The 7,543-nt window shown below is 44.5% G+C and overlaps 1 long non-coding RNA gene across 2 annotated transcripts; it reads right to left on the reverse strand.

Moving 5' to 3' along the window:
• Positions 1-531: 531 nt before the first annotated feature.
• Positions 532-6,319, reverse strand: LOC134433562 (uncharacterized). Of its 2 annotated transcripts, none has more exons than XR_010031627.1 (7): positions 6,227-6,319; positions 3,646-3,711; positions 2,975-3,038; positions 2,604-2,682; positions 2,209-2,284; positions 1,779-2,088; positions 532-1,438 (listed from the first exon to the last, which is right to left on the reverse strand). It is a non-coding gene; the product is annotated as an uncharacterized LOC134433562 (long non-coding RNA). The 2 variants fall into 2 exon arrangements; XR_010031628.1 differs by having other exon boundaries at positions 1,829-2,088; positions 6,227-6,318.
• Between the last annotated feature and the right edge of the window lie 1,224 nt (positions 6,320-7,543).

A 7,543-nucleotide genomic window follows, 5' to 3' on the forward strand; every position in this document is an offset into this window, starting at 1 on the left:
TTCTGAAATGTCCCTTCTCACTCCCAAATTCCTCTCAACTCCTGAGTTTACATCCAAGCAAAAAGCAAAATTCCTGCACTCGTGCGTTCGCTGCTCCTGTCAGATTCTCTGTTTCCCTCCACATCTTCTTACACTTTCAGTCCTCACGCTGTCCCGCCGTGATGAGTCTGACAGAAGAATTGGCACATGTTAACAGAGCATTTCCCTCCCTCCCTCCCTCCCTCTGCTTTCCTCAGCGCATTTCAATCCATCCCAGGCCTGCAGTGATGCACGCTCACCCCAAAGCTCACAGCAAGCATGCAGCAGCTCAGGCTCACTCGGCTCCAGGGCCCAGAGCCTGCAGGCCCTGCAGCTGCCACACGGATGGACCTGGTTCCCTCCCCGGGTGCCCAGACGGAAACCTGAGGGCAGGCGTCCACCCCGAGGGTGCACCCGCAGCCCCGGGCAGGGATGGAGTCACCGGCTGCTCTCTGGGGACGACACCCTCCCTGCAGGCCACACTGCCTCGGCCTCTCCCTCCCTGGGGGACAGGCACCTCCAGGGTCTGTGACCAGCCCCCTTCCGTCAGCATCCAGGGGCTCTGTCAGAGCCAGAGGGCTCAATTCGTGGTGAGTACCGATGGCACACAAATGGCAGCCCGAGGAAATCGTGTTCTGGCCTCTAAGTGCTTGGGACAGGGTCTGATTTTTTGTTTTGTACTTGTATGAAGATTAGTACAACAGGGCTCTGATGGATGACATGGCAACACAGAACTAAAAACTCCTCGATAGGATTACATCAACTTCAAGGAAAAGACAAAAGCTTAGGACCCTTCTGAAATCTACTTTTAATCCAAAGCACGGGGATTGTCAGCATGCTGCACCTTCCAGCTTTTCAAAGCAGCTTCCCTCTCAAGACCAGGAAACATTGATTTCTACAGAAACAATGGGCAACCCCCAGGCTAATCTCAGCACTACTGTTTAATATGGGACCTGCCAGCGTGCCAGTCCAGCTTCAAGTGTGCTTTACTTCAGTCTAACGTCCCCACAAAATTCTTCTCACATCTTCCAACCCTGAAATCTTATTTTCCCCTAAAGCTTCTCTTCATTAGCAATTTCCAAGTAACATGGTATTTTTACAACATTCAAAAATGTCATGCTGGACTGTGCTAGAGAGCAATCTGCAAATATAAGCTTAGCAAAGTTTGAATTGCCTTGTCCAGAGAAAAAACCTACAAGTGAATACCTACACCTGCCTACAAAGAGCTAACAAGCCCCTGGCAGCTGCCAGCATCAAAGCACAGCGGATGTTTCTAATACAGGGTAAGGATAACAACATCACCTTCTGTTCTCTCCAGCTTCTTTTCCCTGCAGTCATATTTTGCTTCTTATGATTTTTTTAGTCTCTGTATCTTCTTGGACAGCACCGAGCCCGACGACAAGGATACGAGAGTCTTTCCCTGCCGGACAGAGAGAACCAGGAAAACAGTTAAAATAAGAACAGGGCAGTTTGAAATTCATACTTGCAACGAGAAGCAGCGCCTAACCAACAGAACAAAAGTAAACAAAGCACGACACCTCCCTGGGGACAGAAGACTCACAAACTCTCCAGGATTCACAATTCTAGCGACCAAACCCTTCAGGACAGCAGCCAAGTGTCCCCTGGGGTGGTGCTGCACCAAAGAACCATCTGAGAGGTTCCAAAGAGTGAAATGCACAATATTTTGCAAAGACAAAAAATGTTGCAAAATAACAAAAATACAATAGATGTAAACTACAGGGCAAGAGTACAAGTGTTACCTTTGGCAGCTGGAACCATCCAGGTGAGCCCCTGATAACTGGATCCTCACCAGAGTTTGAACCCTTCAGGACACAGAAGGGTTTTCCCCAGGAATTTCACAGACTGAGTTTTGATAGAAGCACGCTCGCCGGATCCTCAGAAACGTCACCCATTCTCCAGGTGTCTGGAGAGAACTGCAAATGGCTCTCACGTAGTTGGAGCTAGTTCTGTAAGGTCTCAGGGTGAATTTCACCAGATGCAACCAAACTGGGCAACTCCCAGTGGGACAGAAGGAACCCAAAGCTTGGGTAAGCAGAGCTGCAGCAAATACTGAGGAAACAAACATAACAGCGTAAAAAATAATAAACCATCCTTTTTTTTTCCTCTTGCTTTTGTTTTTTTTCCTTATTCAGATCAGCATAGCAATTAAAGAGAAGGTGAAAAACTCACCATTACTGAACATTTCATCACCTGTAAGCTGAGCATCCTTAGCATAGGGGACTCCAAAGTTAAAATTCACCGGTCCCTGGGAAATGAAACCAAATATCGTATGGTAAACAATCAAACAGCAGACATAAAAATTTGTTTCCGCTAAGGACTTTCAGGTACGTATGTATCTTTGCATTACACATTAGAACATATACTTTATACCATCACCTAATACATAATAATTTACCTTTAAATTTTGATAGTATAGCATGAATTTTTAACTTAAACTGGTGATCTATTATTATTCAGTTGGTGCCTAAAGTTATTTCTGCTGTCACGTTCAAAAAAACATGAATTTTTTTTACTGGAATGAGCAATTGATTTCAAAGTCATCACAAGCCCACCAAAACACAAACCTGGGTTCACTGGACGGGCCTGTGAGCTAGAAGTAGTTAGGCTTGTACTTCCCTCTTGTTCTTCCAGAACCAATAAATCCTGTCAACAAAACCAGGATCTTTAGCCCGCTGCTGTGAAAGATTCTACAAGGATGATGGTTTGATTTGTGTTTAGAAGTTTTGATTTGAAATGGCCAGTTCAATGGATAAAGACAGTTTACGTAGTATTACATTACTATTATTATTATTTCTATTATTATTTTTACTAGTACTACTGCTATTGTTATCACCTGCTACTGGAAGAAACAAACCAGTAGTACCTATACTTAATTACTTTTATTTCCAGAAAATAATAAAGAAAAAGAACCAAACCAAAAAAAGTCACTTCCTACCTTTTATATCAAGGGATGAAAAATTTCTCTTGGGCTCTTCTCCAATTTATCAAGACTCATAGCACTGAAAGGCAAACAAAACAGTGCTTTATAGAAGGCCAAGTGCACGTTTCAAGGCTGAACCACTAACTGATTGCAGTGACAGCACTTACAACATGAATCGTTCCCAGAGCCTCTGTGAAATGGAATGTTCTGTTTCTTTCCCAAAACACTAACTTCCAACACTTCCTAATCGTATTTTGTATTTTAAAACAAAAGAAGTTAGTGAGACTCTGTGAGGAGGTCAGGTTTAAATTTATTTCCTTCCAAAGCTCAGAGCTCTGTTCCATCACCCTTCCCTTTGGCTCTACACTGGATCATGGTGAGCAGTTGAGGAGTGCTCAAGAACCAATTCTATTTCTCTCTTTTTCTAGTTCTCTCTATTCCTAAATCATTCAAGACAAGTCAAATGAAAAATGACAAGTTCAGCATCAAAGTCACACTTTTTCCCTTTGTCTGGTCAAGAACAGGCTCTAAATCCACTTATTGCTGCCTTCAAGGTTTAAGACTTGCAAAACCATTTTTACATGTTTTACAGGTTTATCATAAAACCCACAGAACGCAAGCTCTGAATTACAGGAAAAGGTACACAGGCAAATATCTAAAGGGATCACTTATTTGTAAATACATACCTTGATAGAGAGCGCACTGAGAACCTTTCCGCGGTACTCTAAGGGAGACGTTATTTTCTCAGTACCCTGTAAACAAGAAAAGCTACGATATATTACAGGACATCCCCACTTTTTCTACATATTCAAATAGGATTTTTAATAAAAACAGTTCAGTTACAAAAGAAGGAAGAAAACCAAGCTAATTTTACTCAGCTGTATTTACTGCCGATTTAGAGAAAAATGCCGGGCCGCGTCGCCCGTTGCGTCACACGCCGCGCCAGCAGCAGGGCCTGCCGGGAGTTGGAGTCTCGGGCTGACAGCCACTCATGTGCCGCGATAGCCGTTGCGTCACACGCCGCGCCGGCAGCACGGCCTGCCGGGAGTTGGAGTCTCGGGCTGACAGCCACCGCTCCGTCCCCCGGGAGCCACCGGGACCTGCACTCCCTCCCGGGCATCAAACGGCTCCTTCGCCCCAGGGCGGGGAAGGACCTGAGGCAGCACCGCTCTTCCCGGATGCCCTCTCTTTTTCCCTCCAACTCTTTTTACTTTTTTCACCCTGTTTTTCACCACTTCCCTTCCCTCTTCCTCTCCTGCTTCCCTTCCTTCCCTTCCCCTTCCCCTTTCTTGTATTTCTGATCTTGGTTTTCCTTTCCACCTTTAGAATAAAAAAGCAGCAGTAGAAACTTTCAGGCTACCCGGGAGTAAAAAAAAAAATCCAAAACGAAAATGATTTAAAGAAAACTATTTATTCCCTGGGAGCCTGAAATTTTCTACTGCTGCACGTGACACAGAGCTTTTATTCCTTCTTATAGATAGTTGACATTTTATATATATTTATCGTTTATATTGATGTATTATATTAATAACTATATATAATATGCACCTTATTCAAAAAATATACGGGAAATATTTTTTAAATTATTTACCATATCTACTGCTACAACTTATTTTTCCTTATATTTCTAATTTTTATATAAATCTTTAACGTGTTTATGATATATTTCTATACTCATATTTCTACCTTTATATTATTTGTATTTGTAATTTTTACACGAAAACCCCTGCTTTGGCAAAGAAAAAACAAAACCATCCATTATTTTAAACTACCTAAATGTTTTTTTATATTTGTATTTATCATAATATTCAACAAATGATAGATAGAGATAGATAGATAGATATATCACATCCGTATTTATATCTATTTTATATCCATTTCCTATAATATTTTTCATAAAATATATGCAGTATCACTTGTATTATATATTGTATCAATTTATGTTATTTTATATTTACAATTTATTATTAATTTTTTATATATCTGCATATAGTTGCAATACATTTATATATTTGTATTTTTGTTTGGGTTGTATTTACATTTATATTCTCTATTCATATATCTATAAACATACACAATACTCTATTAAAATTAGAATAACTTATTGTAACATATAATGACTCATGTTAGATGTTAAATTTTAGAAATTGACCGAATATATAAAAATAAAATTGGCTCATTCCCATTGCTACACATCTATTTCTTTTGTTTCAATACAGTTAGAGTCATAATTGTATATTTAAAATCCAATTCCTAAATGAAATGACAGAACAAACAGCATCAAATTCCCACCAATATCTTCCAAAAACATCAAGATACCTCCAACAGCCAAACAAGTGTCAGCGAAAAAACAAAGAACACTCTTTTCAATAACAATTCTCATCACGACAGAAAAATGGAACCAAAATAAAAGAAAATCCTATAGAAACACACACAGCAAATTACAAAAAGTACTAAAAAAAAGTCAAACCAATCTACTAAACTCAAGACAGTGCCACTCACCCTGAACGACGTTACTAAAAAAAAAATAAAAAACAACAAAATTCTACCTCTACACTAACTCAAGGAATAAACAATCCTCTGTAAAAATAACTTTAAAACCTGAACTAATTAACAAAATGGAAAAACATCTCAACCACTAAAAACTAAGAAATTAACTACCCAAATAAATAAATACTTTAAAAACCCACCATATAAATACCCAAAAAAAACCCTGATAAACAATACGCAAATACATTAAAAGACAACAACAACAACAAAAAAAAAAAAGAAAATAAAGAAAGCAACAACAAGAATAATACCAAAAACCAAATAAACTGAAATCTGCAACAAAAAACTTATTCCCAACTGAATAAACCCATAGTGCCTCAAGCTATCAAAATAAAAATACCACCTAGAAACAAACACAAAGACTAAAGACAAACGTAACCATAAACAATGTCCCCCAAATTACCCGTAACCATAAAACATACACTACAATCAAACAAACCAAACAAATAAAAGCCCTGGAAGACGATAAACACACATGCAATTATCGAGATTAAAAACCCGCTGCTATGAAGGACAGGACGCTTCCCCAAGCCCCCCAAAACAAACACTACACACTCACGCTAATAAAAGCCACCGCAACAGAATTAAAATGCGAACCGCTGCTTCGCGCTACGACCCGTAAAAAACATTGCGCGCCCTTCTAAACATAATACCCCGGCAAAAAAATATATATCCGACTACAAAACTCAATCCAAAACAAACCATTATCATCCCTACCGGCACCGAGAACCGTGCCCACTCAGGAAGAACACCGTATCCCTTAGCGGACACCCGCTGCAAACCGAACCCAGCGATGCCATCAACGCCTCCAAAGCGCCTCCGAGCCACGGCACCGCCGAACTTGGAGCGGCCGAACCCCGCGCTCGCTGCCGGCCCCGGACGGAGCGCGGCTCCCGGCAGGAAAGCGGCTCCTGCGGCGGCTGCTCCGGCACGCGGGGCCGGCGCCGTCCCGGGGAGCCCCGCCCGCTGCCCCTGCCCGGCGGGGCCGGCACCGGGCGCGGGGCTACCGGCGGCGCCCGAGCCCCGCGCCCGGAGCGGACGGAGCGGCCGGCACCGCCCGGGCCGGCGCAGCAGCGCCCGCGCCGCCTCTGCCGCCCTTGGCCGGCCCGGCCCGGCTCCGCTCGGCTCGCACCGGCGCGGCTCCGCCACTGCCGCCCTCGGCCGGCCCGGCCGCGCCGAATCCCCCGTGCGCCCCGGCAGCTGTCCGGGCCGTGCCAGCAGCGCTCCCGAGCGGGAACGTTCCGGGCCGGGCCGCGGGCACGGGCAGCGCCCTCCAATGCAGCGGCACAGCCCCATTGCAGCCCTGCAAACGCTGCCGGAGCTGCGGCTTCCCGCAAGCCAGCCCCGAAACCGCAGACGGAGCGCACCTCACTTCAACAAGGGCAAAGAAATGTGTTCTCCCCTAAAATTTCACCCCCTAGGAGAGCAGAAAAGTAGGGGCGCTCCCCAAATGAAAGCCTTCGACTGATGGGAAAGGGCGATTTCGACCTCCATTCAAACCCTTGAAAAGGAGGGACACCAGGGCTGCCCCCGCCATTTAAACCCGAGGGTGGTGCAAATGGGGTGGCTGCCTTCAAATCAAACCCATAATGCCACAAGAATACTTTTCCCATTCCCCTTAGAATAGAACGCAGGGATTCCCTGTCACCCCCGGGATACCCCGAACAGCCTGGAAAAGGCAGCTTTTCCTGCAATCAACACCCTTAAAACCACAAGTCAAGAGGGATCCCCTCAGGTCAAATGCAGACAATAAGAGAAGAGGAGCTGCTTCCTTCTCCTTAATCCCTTTTGTCCTCGCAAGCTCCATTTTTGTTCCTGGGGAACCGGGGAGGGACTGGCAAGATGAAATTGCAAAGGGGAAGGAGAAAAGTCCCCGCTCCAAACCCACACGTGCTCACCTGTTCGGCTGCTGCTCCCCGGCACAAAGATTCGTCCCTCGGCGCCTCCTTTAAGCGATGCTCCACGTACCCAAGCGCGGATCCAGGTGGTGCCCCCGACCCTGTGGGAAGCTCCCGCAGTCCTTCCATGAGACAG

Source organism: Melospiza melodia, unplaced genomic scaffold (assembly GCF_035770615.1).
Source record: "Melospiza melodia melodia isolate bMelMel2 unplaced genomic scaffold, bMelMel2.pri scaffold_204, whole genome shotgun sequence".
Classification (NCBI taxonomy): Eukaryota; Metazoa; Chordata; class Aves; order Passeriformes; family Passerellidae; genus Melospiza; species Melospiza melodia.